This window comes from Salvelinus alpinus, chromosome 6 (genome assembly GCF_045679555.1).
Source record: "Salvelinus alpinus chromosome 6, SLU_Salpinus.1, whole genome shotgun sequence".
NCBI lineage: Eukaryota > Metazoa > Chordata > Actinopteri > Salmoniformes > Salmonidae > Salvelinus > Salvelinus alpinus.
Genome location: NC_092091.1, coordinates 66,341,791 through 66,361,790, shown reverse-complemented (window position 1 = coordinate 66,361,790; position 20,000 = coordinate 66,341,791). Strand labels below are relative to the sequence as shown.

At 47.4% G+C, this 20,000-nt stretch overlaps 1 protein-coding gene across 3 annotated transcripts in view; it reads right to left on the bottom strand.

Moving 5' to 3' along the window:
- The window catches only part of LOC139579136 (lipopolysaccharide-responsive and beige-like anchor protein), a 310,713-nt gene that overhangs the window by 94,624 nt on the left and 196,089 nt on the right, over nt 1–20,000 (bottom strand). The gene's annotated exons all lie outside the window — the stretch shown is intronic.

Here is a 20,000-nt window from a genome sequence, read left to right as displayed (position 1 = left end):
AAGGAAGAGAGGAGAGAAGGAAGAGAGGAGAGAAGGAAGAGAGGTGAGAAGGAAGAGAGGTGAGAAGGAAGAGAGGAGAGAAGGCTGTGTTAGTTCATTCATCACAGCCAAATGACGCGTCGTCCCGAACAGCAGGATTAATGTGTTATATTGATCAGCCTCCATGAAAAAGCGATTCCTTTAACGAGAGAATGAGCCCTATTCAGAGGGAGGAGGGGAGGGAGGGATGGACGAGGCAGACATTTAGTTCACTAAAAGCTCATCAGTAATTTAGACAGCGGGTATCCTCTCTGCTTAAAATATAAATAAAGACATGCTCAGAATCAGATACATACTATTGTCAAGATCATTTCAAGTATGCACCAATATTCAGAGCTAAAAAAGTATTACTTCCCTGAAGAGTACCAACTGCAAGGCCAAACGTAAAATGTGTTTACAAAACAGTGATATGTAGTTCAAATAAATCTATAATGCCAACACAAACTGCCCATTGCTGTGGTTTTTAATGGCTCAGTTTTTCACCAGATTAAGACCGGTTTGACCAGCCAGGTCACCGGTGATACAAGTCAGTGTTCGACGTCCATCCATGTCTGAGGACGTCGGGAGATGACGTGTAAACCAGCCACTAGAAGCAACAGTGAGCGCTGTTACCTCCAGGTAGGTTTGGGTTATGCTGTGGCGTTGTGGATAGGGATGGCAGATAGATAAGCCCTATTCAAATACTCCAAAGGTTGCAAGTTCAAATCCAGCAATAGAAAGTTGTTTTTGAGATGTTTGTTTTAAGCCTATCGCAAACCTTAATCCTTACCTTAACCATTCTGAGTTAATCTTACGATTTCAGAGTTAATGCCTAAATTTAACCCTAAACTTAAAAATGCTGAGTTATATCCTACAATTAACCTTAAACACTTCGAAATTTGACATTTGCAACAACTTCAAAATTTGACATTAAATAAATATGGATTAACATCTAATTCTCACATGAGACAGTGAGAGCTAGTTGGGTGTGACAACACTTTTATGAAGAGTGCTATTGGGTCAACAGCACAGTTTATGCTAAATAGTCAGTTAACCTGCTTTCTCTAATTCCTCTAACAAGGGGACTGCCACCTTGCAAGGTTAAACAGGAGCTTGTCGGCTAACGCTAAAGAATGCAAAAATGCTAAAATGAGCTGAGCCTAATCTCTCTCTGTGGAGAATGGATACCCTCTCTCTCTCTCTCTCTCTCTGCGGTTGTCAGAGTGACTTGTCTCGACGCCTGTCAGCCCTCCTGACAGCCACAGATGCTCGGTCCGGGCCTCCTGCGATTCATATTCAAGCTAATCCAATCTTTAGATTCTGCGCTAACCCACTTATCGTTGCTTTGTTGACTAGCTTTTTTTATTTTTTATAACTCGCCCGGGCCTCTCCCTTTTTGTTTCAAAGCTCTTTTAATGACGCTAGGTGTTAAGGGACATGGGGATTGAAGAGGGGTCACTGAGGTATGGCACCGAGGGGTAAGAAATATTGAAATATGCGACTAGCATAGTGTGCTAACTCCAGCACTAGCTTCAAGGAGCTCATTAAAGGTTGCAGTGGAAGGGAGCAGCTGGGGCTCTTAGCTGAGGACGTCCTGGGAGCCCCTCTCTCTTTTTCCTTCTCTCTCTCTGTCTTTTTCCTTCTCTCTCTCTTTTTCCTTCTCTCTCTCTGTCTTTTTCCTTCTCTCTCTCTCTCTCTGTCTTTTTCCTTCTCTCTCTGTCTTTTTCCTTCTCTCTGTCTTTTTCCTTCTCTCGCTCTCTCTGTCTTTTTCCTTCTCTCTCTGTCTTTTTCCGTCTCTCTCTCTCTGTCCTTCTCTCTCTCTCTCTGTCTTTTTCCTTCTCTCTCTCTGTCTTTTTCCTTCTCTCTCTCTCTCTGTCTTTTTCCTTCTCTCTCTGTCTTTTTCCTTCTCTCTCTCTCTCTGTCTTTTTCCTTCTCTCTCTCTCTCTCTGTCTTTTTCCTTCTCTCTCTCTCTCTGTCTTTTTCCTTCTCTCTCTCTGTCTTTTTCCTTCTCTCTCTCTCTCTGTCTTTTTCCTTCTCTCTCTCTCTCTGTCTTTTTCCTTCTCTCTCTCTCTCTGTCTTTTTCCTTCTCTCTCTCTCTGTCTTTTTCCTTCTCTCTCTCTCTCTGTCTTTTTCCTTCTCTCCCTCTCTCCCTCCTCCTCTCAGAGGAATAAGATCTGCCTGCACCACAGCCTCACTTCAAAGTCTCTGGAGTTCAATTAAATGTGGATTAGAGAGGTTTGGAGGAGAGATTGGGCTGCCCGTCCGTCTCTCTCCCAGACTCTCACCTACACTACCCTAACAGGCTGGGCCCAGGACGACCCCACACCGTACCAGCCTCCCATCAGCACCATCACCATGGGAACACTGTCACAATAACCCCTCAAGCTATGGCTTCTGGTACAGAATATCCAAAAGGACTTATGAAGGGATTTTCTTTCATTGGGCGTCAAAGTTATTTGTGAAAGACACTACTATGTGTTTTTTGATGAAGGTTTTAGAAGGATCTAGGTGAGAAAGATGGGTATTTTGCCCGTTTTTTTCCTCATCAGTTTGATCTTTCTATTTTTGATGAAGTCTTAGTTAGATTTTTTTCAATTTTGAAAATCACTTCTCGTCATCTTTCAGCCACTCATGGACTGATCTCCACACTGCAGACAAGGCAGGCAATAACTGTCTACAGCAGCCACCACTCCCTGTGATACAATTAACCCTATTTGATCAGTGTTAACAGACTGCGTTACACACTGCCACTCTGCAACCCACAGCCAACAGAGCTTTACACAACAACACTGCCTGTGGAACTGGGGGAGGATCGGGGACGTTTTACACTGCACTCTGCAACCCACAGCCTCAACAGAGCTTTACACAACAACACTGCCTGTGGAACTGGGGGAGGATCGGGGACGTTTTACACTGCAGTCTGCAACCCACAGCCTCAACAGAGCATTACACAACAACACTGCCTGTGGGACTGGGGGAAGATCGGGGACGTTTTACACTGCAGTCTGCAACCCACAGCCTCAACAGAGCATTACACAACAACACTGCCTGTGGGACTGGGGGAAGATCGGGGACGTTTTACACTGCAGTCTGCAACCCACAGCCAACAGAGCTTTACACAACAACACTGCCTGTGGAACTGGGGGAGGATCGGGGACGTTTTACACTGCAGTCTGCACCACACAGCCTCAACAGAGCTTTACACAACAACACTGCCTGTGGAACTGGGGGAAGATCGGGTATGTTTTACACTGCAGTCTGCAACCCACAGCCTCAACAGAGCTTTACACAACAACACTGCCTGTGGAACTGGGGGAAGATCGGGGACGTTTTACACTGCAGTCTGCAACCCACAGCCTCAACAGAGCTTTACACAACAACACTGCCTGTGGAACTGGGGGAGGATCGGGGACGTTTTACACTGCAGTCTGCAACCCACAGCCTCAACAGAGCTTTACACAACAACACTGCCTGTGGAACTGGGAGAGGATCGGGGACGTTTTACACTGCAGTCTGCACCACACAGCCTCAACAGAGCATTACACAACAACACTGCCTGTGGAACTGGGGGAGGATCGGGGACGTTTTACACTGCACTCTGCAACCCACAGCCTCAACAGAGCATTACACAACAACACTGCCTGTGGAACTGGGGGAGGATCGGGGACGTTTTACACTGCAGTCTGCAACCCACAGCCTCAACAGAGCTTTACACAACAACACTGCCTGTGGAACTGGGGGAGGATCGGGGACGTTTTACACTGCAGTCTGCACCACACAGCCTCAACAGAGCATTACACAACAACACTGCCTGTGGAACTGGGGAAGGATCGGGGACGTTTTACACTGCAGTCTGCAACCCACAGCCAACAGAGCATTACACAACAACACTGCCTGTGGAACTGGGGGAGGATCGGGGACGTTTTACACTGCAGTCTGCAACCCACAGCCAACAGAGCATTACACAACAACACTGCCTGTGGAACTGGGGGAGGATCGGGGACGTTTTACACTGCAGTCTGCAACCCACAGCCAACAGAGCATTACACAACAACACTGCCTGTGGAACTGGGGGAGGATCGGGGACGTTTTACACTGCAGTCTGCACCACACCAATCAACTAACTTTATTTTAGTAATATACTGTATTCACGTTATTGTATGATCATCACTGTGTACTTACAAATATAGCTCAACGATGTATAACAAAGCAGCGTCTAAATAACTAGATATGACAGTCTGGTCTGCGTGTCTCCTGCCCTGTCCTGTCTGTCAGAGTCTGTTTACCAGTCTGATCTGAAGTTTATGACAAACCGCCTCAGACAGACAGTTGGATCAGTCTGACTTCTCTATCCGCTGTAAGGATGGACAGACAGGGTGGCCATCAGGTTCACATGTCAACAACACCGACCACTCATCAGACTACATCAGACTACATCAGACAGACAGACAGACAGACAGACAGACAGACAGACAGACAGACAGACAGACAGACAGACACACAGACACAGACAGACAGACAGAGACACACACACACACACACACACACACACACACACACACACACACACACACACACACACACACACACACACACACACACACACACACACACACACACACACACACACACACACACACTACATGTCATCTCTCAGTGCTGGAATGTCCCTTTCCACCTCCAAGTGGTATCAGGTCAGAAACGCAGTAGAAAATGTAATGTATAGGTGAAAAGATAGATGGAAGGGTGAGTGGTGAGTAACCTTTACTCTCTGTTCTAGGTGGGTGAGTGGTGAGTAACCTTTACTCTCTGTTCTAGGTGGGTGAGTGGTGAGTAACCTTTACTCTCTGTTCTAGGTGGGTGAGTGGTGAGTAACCTTTACTCTCTGTTCTAGGTGGGTGAGTGGTGAGTAACCTTTACTCTCTGTTCTAGGTGGGTGAGTGGTGAGTAACCTTTACTCTCTGTTCTAGGTGGGTGAGTGGTGAGTAACCTTTACTCTCTGTTCTAGGTGGGTGAGTGGTGAGTAACCTTTACTCTCTGTTCTAGGTGGGTGAGTGGTGAGTAACCTTTACTCTCTGTTCTAGGTGGGTGAGTGGTGAGTAACCTTTACTCTCTGTTCCAGGTGGGTGGGTGGGTGAGTAACCTTTACTCTCTGTTCTAGGTGGGTGAGTGGGTTAGTAACCTTTACTCTCTGTTCCAGGCGGGCGGGTGGGTGAAAAACCTTTACTCTCTGTTCCAGGCGGGTGGGTGGGTGAGTAACCTTTACTCTCTGTTCCAGGTGGGTGGGTAAGTAACCTTTACTCTCTGTTCCAGGTGGGTGGGTAAGTAACCTTTACTCTCTGTTCCAGGGGTTCATTTCTACACCCCAGTGTGTTTCTAGTGATCCTCTCCTCCTCAGAGTGAGTACTTGTCTGTGAGGCACTGAGGGCTAAATTGATGATGTTGCGGCCAGTCTCTCAGGGTGTAGATAGATATGACAGGTCTAGAAGCGACGCCGCTCGTCACCTCATATCATATTGTGAACCAGACCGATTCATCTTAACTCCAAAAACGTCTCCAGATAGAATATTTGAGACCGTTCGAGCCCAGGCTCTGCCGCAGCCGGCCGCGACCGGGAGGTCCATGGGGCGACGCACAATTGGCCTAGCGTCGTCCGGGTTAGGGAGGGTTTGGCCGGTAGGGATATCCTTGTCTCATCGCGCACTAGCGACTCCTGTGGCGGGCCGGGCGCAGTGCACGCTAACCAGGTCGCCAGGTGCGTGGCGTTTCCTCCGACACATTGGTGCGGTTGGCTTCCGGGTTGGATGCACGCTGTGTTAAGAAGCAGTGCGGCTTGGTTGGGTTGTGTTTCGGAGGACGCATGGCTTTCGACCTTCGTCTCTCCCGAGCCCGTACGGGAGTTGTAGCGATGAGACAAGATAGTAACTACTAACAATTGAATAATACGAAATTAGGGAGAAAAGGGGGTAAAATTATTATTATTATATATTTTTTTTAAAGAATATTTGAGACCGATGTTTTTCAGAAACACTGTCTTATAAAGTTCCAGAGCGGGATTCAACATTCCCTCCCTCTCCTCCACAGACCCCTTTTCCCTTGCAGTTGAAAAAGCTCAGAGGGTGACACAGTGGCACGATAAACTATCCAGGAGAGAGAAAGGTGTGCCGCCTATGACCCACTTGGTCGAAACGGCTGCTGGACAAATTGTAGCGGTGAGGCCGTTATTGTCCGGGGCTGGAGTTATTGCTACATATGCTAGGGCAGTGATAGATAGACAGAGGAGGGGTCAGTATAAAACAGATAGAGGAGAATGAGAATTAAATCACTAAAGAAGAATGGAGTCAGACAGTGGACCAAAACAGAGAAATAAACAAGTAAACAAAGATGACTGTGGTAGAGAAGGTACCTAAAATATATTCCAGAGAATTATAGATATGACTTTATTCTACACTTTATTTGAAAGGGCCATATACTGTAATAAAGTACCATGGTGGTATATACTGTATGCCTCCTAGTGTCTCAGAGTCTCCGATTGCCTCTATACCTAATGGCTCCAGGTGTTTGTGGCTGCAGCCCTCCAGGCCTCCATCAGTCTCCATCACTGGCCCTGAAGGCCTTGAAGGTGAAACATCACCACTCCAACTCCCCTCAACCTCCTCCAGACGTGGCCACAAATGGCCCCTGTTGATTGGCCTGCCGCCTGATGGAGGCCTCTTCTGATTGGCCTGCCTGATGGAGTGCTTATTGAATTAATGCAGAAGTCAGACTCGGAACACACAATTCCAAGAACCAATGAAGCAGGGAGAGAAAGAATGGACTGTGAAGTATGGGACTGTTGAAGAATAATAGTTTGTATTGACAAACCGAGATAGAATGGTTTTGATAGAAAAAAATATTGAAATATACCTTGACATATATATTGACATATCTCTTGACATATATATATATTTCCATTCCGGAGTTCCGGAGTTCCAAATTAAGCAGCAGCAGCTGAAAAGATGAGCTCCTACAAATATTGAAATTTAAATGTTTTTTAGAGTAAAGTACATCGAAAAAAATATCAAAAGAAAACTGCAAACTGAATAGGAGACCAAACAAGCAGCAAACAAAGAAGAAAGGCTTTTGAAAAAGTAACAATTTTTCATAAAATTATACCGTTTTCTTAGCTAGCTAAGTTGTTTACCTGTTGCTAGGCAGTTGCTAGGGACATTCCTGAAAGAAGCTAGCTAGCTAACAAGGAGTGTCTAGTTGGCAGAAGAGAAGAAGGGACAAAGAAGGGACAAAGTGGGACAAAATAAGGACAGAAGAAAAGGGAAAGGGGACATTAAGGTGAAGCAGTCCTCTAAAGACACAAAAGACAATAATACAAGAAACAACACTTCTATTGCCTCTCCCTCTACGATACGCACTTCCGGTTTGGTTTGGAGCGAGTAGTTGCATTCCGCTTTGCTCCACAGGTAGTATTACAGGTAGTATTACATTTCATTTCATTACAGTACAACAGTTTGATTTGTTTGATCTTAGCTGGCTACATAGCCGTCTTTGTATCCAAGATAATTGTGTAGTCTAGAGTAATTGTCGAGGTTACCTAGCCAGTTAGAGGTTACCTAGCCAGCTACACTTTCAAACAAAGTCAACAACGCAGCCACTGCTAGCTAGCCTATTTCACCAGTCAGCAGTACTATATCATTTTAGTCAATAAGATTTTTTGCAACGTAAGCTTAACTTTCTGAACATTCGAGACGTGTAGTCCACTTGTCATTCCAATCTCCTTTGCATTAGCGTAGCCTCTTCTGTAGCCTGTCAACTATGTGTCTGTCTATCCCTGTTCTCTCCTCTCTGCACAGACCATACAAACGCTTCACACCGCGTGGCCGCTGCTACTCTAACCTGGTGGTCCCAGCGCGCACGACCCACGTGGAGTTCCAGGTCTCAGGCAGCCTCTGGAACCAGGGGCAAACTACCTGCCCTCCAGGACACCTACACCACCCGATGTCACAGGAAGGCCATAAAGATCATCAAGGACAACAACCACCCAAGCCACTGCCTGTTCACCCCGCTATCATCCAGAAGGCGAGGTCAGTACAGGTGCATCAAAGCAGGGACCGAGAGACTGAAAAACAGCTTCTATCTCAAGGCCATCAGACTGTTAAACAGCCACCACTAACATTTAGCGGCCGCTGCCAACATACTGACTCAACTCCAGCCACTTTAAAAATGGGAATTGATGGAAATTATGTAAAAATGTACCACTAGCCACTTTAAGCAATGCCACTTAATACAATGTTTACATACCCTACATTGCCTATCTCATATGTATATATACTGTACTCTATATCATCTACTGCATCTTGCCATCTTTATGCAATACATGTACCACTAGCCACTTTAAACTATGCCACTTTATGTTTACATACCCTACAGTACTCATCTCATATGTATATACCGTACTCTATACCATCTACTGCATCTGCCATGCCGTTCTGTACCACCACTCATCCATATATCTTTATGTACATATTCTTTATCCCTTTACACTTGTGTGTGTGTGTAAGGTAGTAGTGTGGAATTGTTAGGTTAGATTACTGTTGGTTATTACTGCATTGTCGGAACTAGAAGCACAAGCATTTCGCTACACTCGCATTAACATCTGCTAACCATGTGTATGTGACTAATAAAATTTGATTTGATTTGAACTGCCGATCTGCGGCCAACAAGGCAGAGTTCATCTCAGCCTATGCTTCCCTCCAGTCCCTCGACTTCTTGGCACTGACGGAAACATGGATTACCACTGATAACACTGCTACTCCTACTGCTCTCTCCTCGTCTGCCCACGTGTTCTCGCACACCCCGAGAGCTTCTGGTCAGCGGGGTGGTGGCACTGGGATCCTCATCTCTCCCAAGTGGACATTCTCTCTTTCTCCCCTGACCCATCTGTCTATCGCCTCCTTTGAATTCCATGCTGTCACAGTTACCAGCCCTTTCAAGCTTAACATCCTTATCATTTATCGCCCTCCAGGTTCCCTTGGAGAGTTCATCAATGAGCTTGACGCCCTGATAAGTTCCTTTCCTGAGGATGGCTCACCTCTCACAGTTCTGGGTGACTTTAACCTCCCCACGTCTACCTTTGACTCATTCCTCTCTGCCTCCTTCTTTCCACTCCTCTCCTCTTTTGACCTCACCCTCTCACCTTCCCCCCCTACTCACAAGGCAGGCAATACGCTTGACCTCATCTTTACTAGATGCTGTTCTTCCACTAATCTCATTGCAACTCCCCTCCAAGTCTCCGACCACTACCTTGTATCCTTTTCCCTCTCGCTCTCATCCAACACTTCCCACACTGCCCCTACTCGGATGGTATCGCGCCGTCCCAACCTTCGCTCTCTCTCCCCCGCTACTCTCTCCTCTTCCATACTATCATCTCTTCCCTCTGCTCAAACCTTCTCCAACCTATCTCCTGATTCTGCCTCCTCAACCCTCCTCTCCTCCCTTTCTGCATCCTTTGACTCTCTATGTCCCCTATCCTCCAGGCCGGCTCGGTCCTCCCCTCCTGCTCCGTGGCTCGACGACTCATTGCGAGCTCACAGAACAGGGCTCCGGGCAGCCGAGCGGAAATGGAGGAAAACTCGCCTCCCTGCGGACCTGGCATCCTTTCACTCCCTCCTCTCTACATTCTCCTCTTCTGTCTCTGCTGCTAAAGCCAATTTCTACCACTCTAAATTCCAAGCATCTGCCTCTAACCCTAGGAAGCTCTTTACCACCTTCTCCTCCCTCCTGAATCCTCCTCCCCCTCCTCCCCCCTCCTCCCTCTCTGCTGATGACTTCGTCAACCATTTTGAAAAGAAGGTCGACGACATCCGATCCTCGTTTGCTAAGTCAAACGACACCGCTGGTTCTGCTCACACTGCCCTACCCTGTGCTTTGACCTCTTTCTCCCCTCTCTCTCCAGATGAAATCTCGCGTCTTGTGACGGCCGGCCGCCCAACAACCTGCCCGCTTGACCCTATCCCCTCCTCTCTTCTCCAGACCATTTCCGGAGACCTTCTCCCTTACCTCACCTCGCTCATCAACTCATCCTTGACCGCTGGCTACGTCCCTTCCGTCTTCAAGAGAGCGAGAGTTGCACCCCTTCTGAAAAAACCTACACTCGATCCCTCCGATGTCAACAAATACAGACCAGTATCCCTTCTTTCTTTTCTCTCCAAAACTCTTGAACGTGCCGTCCTTGGCCAGCTCTCCTGCTATCTCTCTCAGAATGACCTTCTTGATCCAAATCAGTCAGGTTTCAAGACTAGTCATTCAACTGAGACTGCTCTTCTCTGTGTCACGGAGGCGCTCCGCACTGCTAAAGCTAACTCTCTCTCCTCTGCTCTCATCCTTCTAGACCTATCGGCTGCCTTTGATACTGTGAACCATCAGATCCTCCTCTCCACCCTCTCCGAGCTGGGCATCTCCGGCGCGGCCCACGCTTGGATTGCGTCCTACCTGACAGGTCGCTCCTACCAGGTGGCGTGGCGAGAATCTGTCTCCGCACCACGTGCTCTCACCACTGGTGTCCCCCAGGGCTCTGTTCTAGGCCCTCTCCTATTCTCGCTATACACCAAGTCACTTGGCTCTGTCATATCCTCACATGGTCTCTCCTATCATTGCTATGCAGACGACACACAATTAATCTTCTCCTTTCCCCCCTCTGATAACCAGGTGGTGAATCGCATCTCTGCATGTCTGGCAGACATATCAGTGTGGATGACGGATCACCACCTCAAGCTGAACCTCGGCAAGACGGAGCTGCTCTTCCTCCCGGGGAAGGACTGCCCGTTCCATGATCTCGCCATCACGGTTGACAACTCCATTGTGTCCTCCTCCCAGAGTGCTAAGAACCTTGGCGTGATCCTGGACAACACCCTGTCGTTCTCAACTAACATCAAGGCGGTGACCCGTTCCTGTAGGTTCATGCTCTACAACATTCGCAGAGTACGACCCTGCCTCACGCAGGAAGCGGCGCAGGTCCTAATCCAGGCACTTGTCATCTCCCGTCTGGATTACTGCAACTCGCTGTTGGCTGGGCTCCCTGCCTGTGCCATTAAACCCCTACAACTCATCCAGAACGCCGCAGCCCGTCTGGTGTTCAACTTTCCCAAGTTCTCTCACGTCACCCCGCTCCTCCGCTCTCTCCACTGGCTTCCAGTTGAAGCTCGCATCCGCTACAAGACCATGGTGCTTGCCTACGGAGCTGTGAGGGGAACGGCACCTCCGTACCTTCAGGCTCTGATCAGGCCCTACACCCAAACAAGGGCACTGCGTTCATCCACCTCTGGCCTGCTCGCCTCCCTACCTCTGAGGAAGTACAGTTCCCGCTCAGCCCAGTCAAAACTGTTCGCTGCTCTGGCACCCCAATGGTGGAACAAACTCCCTCACGACGCCAGGTCAGCGGAGTCAATCACCACCTTCCGGAGACACCTGAAACCCCACCTCTTTAAGGAATACCTAGGATAGGATAAAGTAATCCTTCTAACCCCCCCCCCCTTAAAAGAGTTAGATGCACTATTGTAAAGTGGTTGTTCCACTGGATATCATAAGGTGAATGCACCAATTTGTAAGTCGCTCTGGATAAGAGCGTCTGCTAAATGACTTAAATGTAAATGTAAATATATTGACATAAATCTTGTATTTCTCAAAGACAAAAGCTTAACAGGGTTGCAAAAAACAAAATCCCTAGGCATCTTCACTCTTATGTATTTGATTATGGCTAGCTTTCTCGTCCCCTGTTTCCGGTACAGCAATTCTCATCAATTCAGCTCTCTGACTCCAAGCTGAATTTCAAAGCGACTGACACCACAGAGGATGCATGCAGCCAAACAGAACAACAAAAGGCTTTGAGAGTCTCGATGTGAAGCTTTTTTTCTCTCTCTCACACAATCACCCTCTCGCTCCCTGCCGCACTGGGAGTTATTCAACCTGTTTGTGCCTGGGCTGCTGGTCATTTCTGAAGCACTATCGTTTGTCTCTGTCAGACACCCAAACGACTCTGGAATGAAGAGGGACACTTGAAGGGGGACCGGGGGAGAGATGTGCCTCTACCAACCCCCCTAGCTATCCACCGCTATCCGACACACACACACACCAATCTCTCAGCCGATCCTTGCCAATGGACCTACTCCATCACACCCTCTCCACTCCAGAAATGACTACCCACCAACATACCCCTCCTCACCCCCGACTCCTCAAGCTTGCTGCTGATGTGTTTTTTTAAAAGATCCTATTCTTGATTTTCTATTTCGTACGTCTGATATTTCATTGTGCGGTTTACATCTGTAATATTCTGTCATGTGACAAATAAACTGGTTTGACTTGGAGTGGGAGCACAGCACCACCCGTTTGGGTTTCTGACACAAATGTAATTGAAAATACCATCTAACATGAGAGGAGAACAAAGTAGCAGGGTAGTTGTGCTGTGAGTGTTACAAGATAAGTGTGTGTGTGTGTGTGTGTGTGTGTGTGTGTGTGTGTGTGTGTTACAAGATAAATTAGTCTCTCAATAGTGTTCTCTATTGAGGAGACGAGGCGCGGGTGTTTGGGCTGATAAGGACTTCCTGGCATTGAGAGAAAAAAGGAAACAGTGTTACATAGTAGATAGCAACCAATGTCGCTTATTAGAATAGAATAAAACTTTATTGTACAATGTCAATCAGGATTTTCATCTAAGGATGGTGGGGCAAGAGGGAAGAGTAAAATAGCGTTTTTCCATTTGGTTTAGTATGGCTTGTGTTGCATCTGTCTGTGGCCTTTGAAGGAAAATTAGGTGATTGAAGTTCAATTTGTAGGCTGTTATTAAGCGTTTCCGCGCGGCTGCTCCGGTTAAAGGACCACGGAGGAGGGATTTATTATTACCTTTTGGTCCTATGAAGAGGTGGAGATAAAGTGATGAAATTAATGAGCGGGAGGAAGAGAGGTGATCAATCAACATCAAAACAGAGACGGGGGGGGTAGAGGGAGAGGGGGGTAGAGGGAGAGCAGCCATATTGGGGAAGTCGATAGGGTTTGTAGTGAAAAAGAAAAGAAACCTCTGGACTTATCAGTACGGAATTGGAATTGCTTTTGCGACACGCAAACACACACACACTCGGGGGCATATATCCCCCCCTCCTCACACACTCTGACGAACACACACACACAAACTCTCTCTGTGTGCGGATGTTTGTGTGTGTGCTAAGTATTCCTATGGGAATGTGTTTTGTATAGAGGGAGTGTTTGTGTGCAAAGGCCTCTGAACATCAATCAAGCCCCTTTCCTCCCCATGTGAAATAACTACAATGTTACACCCCCTTCTCAACAGCCAGGTGCACATTATTCTGCATTACAGATTACACCAATTCTCCCTGAGTATTTCCATGAACTTCCCCCATTCCCAACCAAACAGAAGCAGCAGTAGTTGGACTACAACACCTTGACTCATATGAACAACGAGCTAGAAGATCAAGGACCCTGTCTAGGGTCACAGTCTGGACATCTGAAGAAGCCCCAGCAGCATATTTTCCAACTCTTCTTCCTTCGCTTCACTGACCACAGAATCAAATCAGGAACGATAACCACAGCAGCGGTCTGAGACGCGAGTCTGGAGTTTACGACTGTCCAAACCTAAATGAATATGAAAGCGAAGACTAACACAAGCAGACACTTGAGTCCATGAGTTTGACGCTAGCCTTCCCTGGCACTTCATCTACATGGGCTCTGCCTCCTGTAGAACCCCTATATACCCCCACCCCACCCTCCCTCACCCTTCATCTAACACACACAGGCGTTGCCTCAGAACCCCCCTCCCCCGGTTGGGTTCTGTTCCAGCCTGGCACACCACACCCAGCCATGTCACCCTCCATCAGAGAATGAGTTCATCAGACTAATGAGTAGGAGGTAGAGAAGGGGTGTGGAAGGGGGAGGCTAACGAGGTCTGGGCCTGGGCCTCTGCTCCAATCAGGGCCCGGGCCTCTGCTCCAATCAGGGCCCTCGCCTCCACTGGTATGTACAGGCCCCTCTGACTCGCCCCAGTCCCCCCCTCAGCCCTCTGGAGCCAATTAGGACAAATTTTGTTGTTGAGTTTGAGTGATACCAGGAAAAAACAGAGGAGGTAAGTGTGTGTGTGTGTGTGTGTGTGTGTGTGTGTGTGTGTGTGTGTGTGTGTGTGTGTGTGTGTGTGTGTGTGTGTGTGTGTGTGTGTGTGTGTGTGTGTGTGTGTGTGTGTGTGTGTGTGTGTGTGTGTGTGTGTGTGTGAGAGAGAGAGCGAGAGAGCGAGAGAGAGAGGATCTCACTGTATTTGGAATGTCCCATATCGGTGATCTACAGATAGTCATACTATCATACTGTTGATAAGCAACTGCTTGCTGGGTTAGGTTTAGAATAAAGGTTAGGATAAGGGCTATTAGACAGTCTGTAGAGCATCTACAGATGGACTATCCAAACAAGGTGTGATACAGTCTCCCAGAATGTGAAAGGAGGAGGAGGGGAGGGGGGAGAACCACATCTTAGAGGGGGAAAAATCATCTGGCTCCATAGTGAGAGTTCTAGGATCATGGGACCTGCAGAACGGTGGAAAACACATGACTCTACTTTCTCACCCCAGCAGTCATCCCCACAACAATAGGCAGTTAAGATACCCACTACTGCATGCAGTAAGATACATACGCACACCACACTACTGCATGCAGTAAGATACATACGCACACCACACTACTGCATGCAGTAAGATACATACGCACACCACACTACTGCATGCAGTAAGATACATACGCACACCACACTACTGCATGCAGTAAGATACATACGCACACCACACACAGGTTGCTTTTAGGGAAGTACAGAAAATATTCAACACAAATTCATCCAATAAATTTAGCCAAAGGATTTGTGCCATTAGGGCATGATCGTTGTACCCGCATGTAACTGAGTGATTCGAGCTCTAATCACTGGTCACGTATAGGAGTCTATCTGCGGCGAGGCAAGTAAAACAAACCACGACACTGAGCAAATAAACAGGCCTAAGAAGCCGCTGGAGTGTGAGAGATGTAAAGAAAAATAAAGAGGGTCCAAGCTTGCGTTGAGTCCAGGGTATAGTAGTGACATCCAAGCCAAACGCATTTTCCCCCAAACGCTGCTTAGTTTGGTGCTATACTCTTTGAAGGGAGTCCCTTCTTTTCAAAGGCTATTTGGGGCCATTTAGTTTGAATTTATCCTAATAGGGATTAAACCTTTTATGTCCCATTCCACTGTGTTTGCTAACAGGTTAGCCTTTTAACTTTCCAGCCCGGCCCCTGCTCCGGCGCTAGCGAGCGGCTTAGCCTTATAAAGCGTGAACAAAAAAGCCGCGTGTGGATTTAGGAAGATGACGGAATGGTCCTGGGGTTAATTGGCAGAGAAGTGAAGCCCTCAATGCATTGACTCATTAAACAAGTGAGCTTTTGTGCAGATCGAGGCCAGGGGCAAGGAGCTCTGGAGAGAGAATAAGAAACCAAACTGTTAGAGGTAGCAAGTGCAATTGGTGGCAGCGGTGGGATATGAATAGTAACACGAAACAGCTTTTTTTATGAGAATTTAAAAAACAACAAGAGGATAAGACCAATACCAATCTGGCAACCCAGTGGTCAATGTGTCACATTCTTTCTTGTGGTGAAGGAGGAAATAAAGTTTTATTTCTTTAGGTAATTACACAGAGATAGGGATCAGTTTAGCCAGAGGGGGTACACAAAACCCCCATTCTCCACCCATCCCCATTCAAGGCCTGGCGTTTCTCTCCCCTTAACAGTTTTGGGTTGAGACTTAAAGCGCTTTAACCTTGGGGCCGGTGAGGGCAGAGTTGGTGGCTCTGGGGTGATGGTAGAATAAAGGAGGGATAAGGCCACATAAGTGAAGGGAAGGGGAGCGTGAAATTCGCCAGACATATGCTAATTTAGAAGGCTGCCTGTCCCGGCATTTTACCTGCTACTTCAGGGCAACGATGGCCGTTCAAAAGAAGACAAGAGAACAATAACAGACGGATGTTGCTACTGTAATTATCATTGACCCGGGGACAGAGACTCTTCCCAGGCCTACAATTGCCCACAAAGGCTTTAAAACGGTTGGTTCTTTCATTGATTAAATACTATATCCAACAGCTATCTTTTAAGAAGTACCAAACCGTCCCTCGAGACCATGAGGTTGCACCTGTTGGAGGTGGGATACAATTTCAACGACTAGAAAAACGTTCCTTGAAGTGTCAAGCCAGTCAGCCAACGCTAGTCCCTTCATGAATGGAGGAGAGAGGAGATGGAGGTGCCTTTCATTGAAATTCAGAGGTGCAGAGAAAATCGGGGAGACAGGCCCAAGCTTCTGGAGCAAAGTGGTCAAAGACTGAGGCATTGTCCCCAACCACCAACTTCCCTCTAAACCTCCGCCGCATTGAGTCACCGTTCGCCACACAAACATCAGACAGGTTAAGATCGCTGGCCAGCGCCCATCACATTCTCCCCGCTAACCCTCAAACTCCCAAAGCCCCCTTTGGCCTTTTTACCGTCCACGGGCCTTTTTGGGGGTCGCTGTGGAGCTCCACTGAGGTAAACTCTTCACTAATCCTGCTTTTGTCCCTGGCTTAATTGGATTGGAGAAGGGGTGTGGGGTGGAGAGTAGACCTCTCTTAGGGGCAAGGAGGGTTGGGGGAAAGAGAGGAAGAGAGAGGGAGAGAGAAAAAAGGTCCTCCCTGACTGGATGAATAGAACCCCATGGCTATGTGGAAGATTCCGAGGTGATTCAATCCGAGCTAGATGATCTGTATGGCCGTGTTGAGAGCCGTCCCTTTAAGAAGATAACTGAGCTAATAAATAACCTCCACACTCCAGAGGCAGGGTTTAAGGGGGTTAAATGGAAGAGAGGGAAGTCAACTAGCTAGTGATAGTGTTTGGATAACCTGCCCATCTCTGTTAGCTAGGAGATTCCATTTATCCATTCTCAATTCTATGCAGGTATTGGGGGAGGAAATAGAGGCTAGAATCTGTTTTCTACATGGACTGTCTGTCGTCTGAGTTGAACCCAATGTTCCATTTCAAATGATTAACTGAGAGACGTGATTTAAAAATAAAAAAAACTGGTGCAAAACTAATCCCAGTGGCTTGTTAAATACAGAAATAAAACTGATGACGGTGAGGAAATATGAATGTGTTGGTTGTCAAGATACAACCCAAAATATCACCCATGACAACATGAGCAACCCTATCCGAAGCACATGCTTTGTTCTCCAAAGCATCAGTCCTTACTAACAAAAAAACCAAGCCTTTCAAAGTATGTTCCTTGAGTGTTGTTCTTGTGTTGGCCCCCTTGTTTGTGTTTCTAGTGTGGAGCAGAGCTATAAACCCCTCTAATGCCATTGTCACCTATAAAGGGGTCTTGGTTGAGTGAGTACACAGGGCCCCTGTGGAGGTGCCATTTCAACCAGACTGGACGGGTCATTAACCATGATGGCGGTGGCAGCACCACCAGGAGCCAAAACAGGCACACACTATTCTCACTGATAGGATATAGTGGACACCTCTACGGTAGTGGACACCTCTACGGTAGTGGACACCTCTACGGTAGAGGACACCTCTACGGTAGTGGACACCTCTACGGTAGTGGACACCTCTACGGTAGTGGACACCTCTACGGTAGAGGACACCTCTACGGTAGTGGACACCTCTACGGTAGTGGACACCTCTACGGTAGTGGACACCTCTACGGTAGTGGACACCTCTACGGTAGAGGACACCTCTACGGTAGAGGACACCTCTACGGTAGTGGACACCTCTACGGTAGTGGACACCTCTACGGTAGTGGACACCTCTACGGTAGTGGACACCTCTACGGTAGTGGACACCTCTACGGTAGAGGACACCTCTACGGTAGAGGACACCTCTACGGTAGTGGACACCTCTACGGTAGTGGACACCTCTACGGTAGTGGACACCTCTACGGTAGTGGACACCTCTACGGTAGTGGACACCTCTACGGTAGTGGATACCTATCCAGTAGGTCATCACCACAATTGTTCTGTCATTTTTGCACTGTCTGCATTGCCTGCTTTGTCATGCATCATGTGCAGTAAGAATATTAGCCAAAAATGAGAACATTGTTCTTGTCTCTCTGTCAGAGGCCTACTATTCTGATTTCTTGCTGGCCCATATCAATCATTTAGCCTCCATTAGTTGTATATCTCGTGATTGAAATGGTAAAACATGCACTCCCACCACTGGTTATCTGTCCATAAAAAATAAGGTAAAACAACCCAATTCCCCATTTAGATATAATCTAATATGTCACCACAAACGTTCTAGATGCTTCCCTCCTTCCATATCACCATCAAAAATCATCCTCCAAATAATTAACAATTCCAATTTCCATTTGAGGGCAGTGATCGATCTTCCCGCAATCTGGCTGACTCTGACCTCTGTTCTGTTGACTAACAAAGGCTTGCTAATAGAACAGCAGGTACACAGGTGTTGAGTGGGTAATATCTCACACACACACTATCAGACTGTAGCACCAGGCAGACTGGCATCCATAAGCAGGATGATCCATCAGGCTACTGCTGTTGCCTTTGACACCATGTGTCAGAACCCTGACTGAGGGACTAAATGATGGAGCTGTGTGTGTGTGTGTGTGTGTGTGTGTGTGTGTGTGTGTGTGTGTGTGTGTGTGTGTGTGTGTGTGTGTGTGTGTGTGTGTGTGTGTGTGTGTGTGTCTGTGACTATGTCTGTGCGTGCGAGAGAGAGAGAAAGTGATCAATCAGAGAGGGAAGGCCCTGGTCAGACATGGCCCTGATGGAGACCAGTCAAACCAACCCCACAGATGGAGCATGATGGAGGGGCTAGGATCAGGTGCAGCTAGGGCTTCTCTGTCTGGAGGTATTGCATGGTGTGGTGTGTCTAAAGTACAAACTCAGGAGCAAGAGGTGTGGGATGAGAGGGAGACAGATGTGTGAGATGTAAAACTGTGTGTGTGTGTGTGTGTGTGTGTGTGTGTGTGTGTGTGTGTGTGTGTGTGTGTGTGTGTGTGTGTGTGTGTGTGTGTGTGTAACCAGTGTTTCGCTTTCTGTGTGTGGTGCCAGCTAGATGAAGACAGAGAGACAGTGATGGTGTATAAAGAGTAGAGAGAGTCAGGGGAAAGGAGACATTAGTCATCATTAGCCGAGGGGTTGACACAGTGTCTAAGTGGTTCCCTGTGTGATGACCAAGTGGCAATCATCTTTCCCCAGGCCTGTCCTGCCTGATTACACCTCTCTACTGGTGAACCTTTAATCTGCCGTGTTTTCACACACACACATCAGCACAAACATATAGACACACACACATGCAGGTGCACAGTCACAATCACACGCAGACAGTCACAACCACCGGCCCCGTTTAACATCTCAGCAATAACAAACCCGACACGAGATCCGGGTCTACAACGACAACTGAAACAGAGGAACAGTGGAGAGGTAAAAAGAAGAGGAGAGAGAACAGGAGATGAAACAATCTTCAACACAACTCCACCTTGTAGCCTCGTCTGAATAAGAAGGTAAAGCACCACTGACTACATGCTGACAGAAGCAGAACGAGTTCAATACAAACTGTCCTTGAGTTCCAGCTCTCGAAAAGCAATTACATCTACATTGATGCCAGACGAGAATGTATCAACGGTTAGAACTGCCTTCCTTGTATACATGGCTGTAATGTAACAACAATAACAACATATGACCCTATCGACAAACACACAAGCAACATCTTAAAAAGTGTCTAACTCTTGATCTGGCGTTGCAGTAAGTCAAGTTCAAATTAACTATTAATATGGCTGACACAGGAACAGGGCTATAAACAATATAGAGAGGGGTAAAGAAAGAAGATGGCCGCCACAGGAAGAGACTATAAACAATACAGAGAGGGGTAAAGAAAGATGCCGCCACAGGAACAGGGCTATAAACAATATAGAGAGGGGTAAAGAAA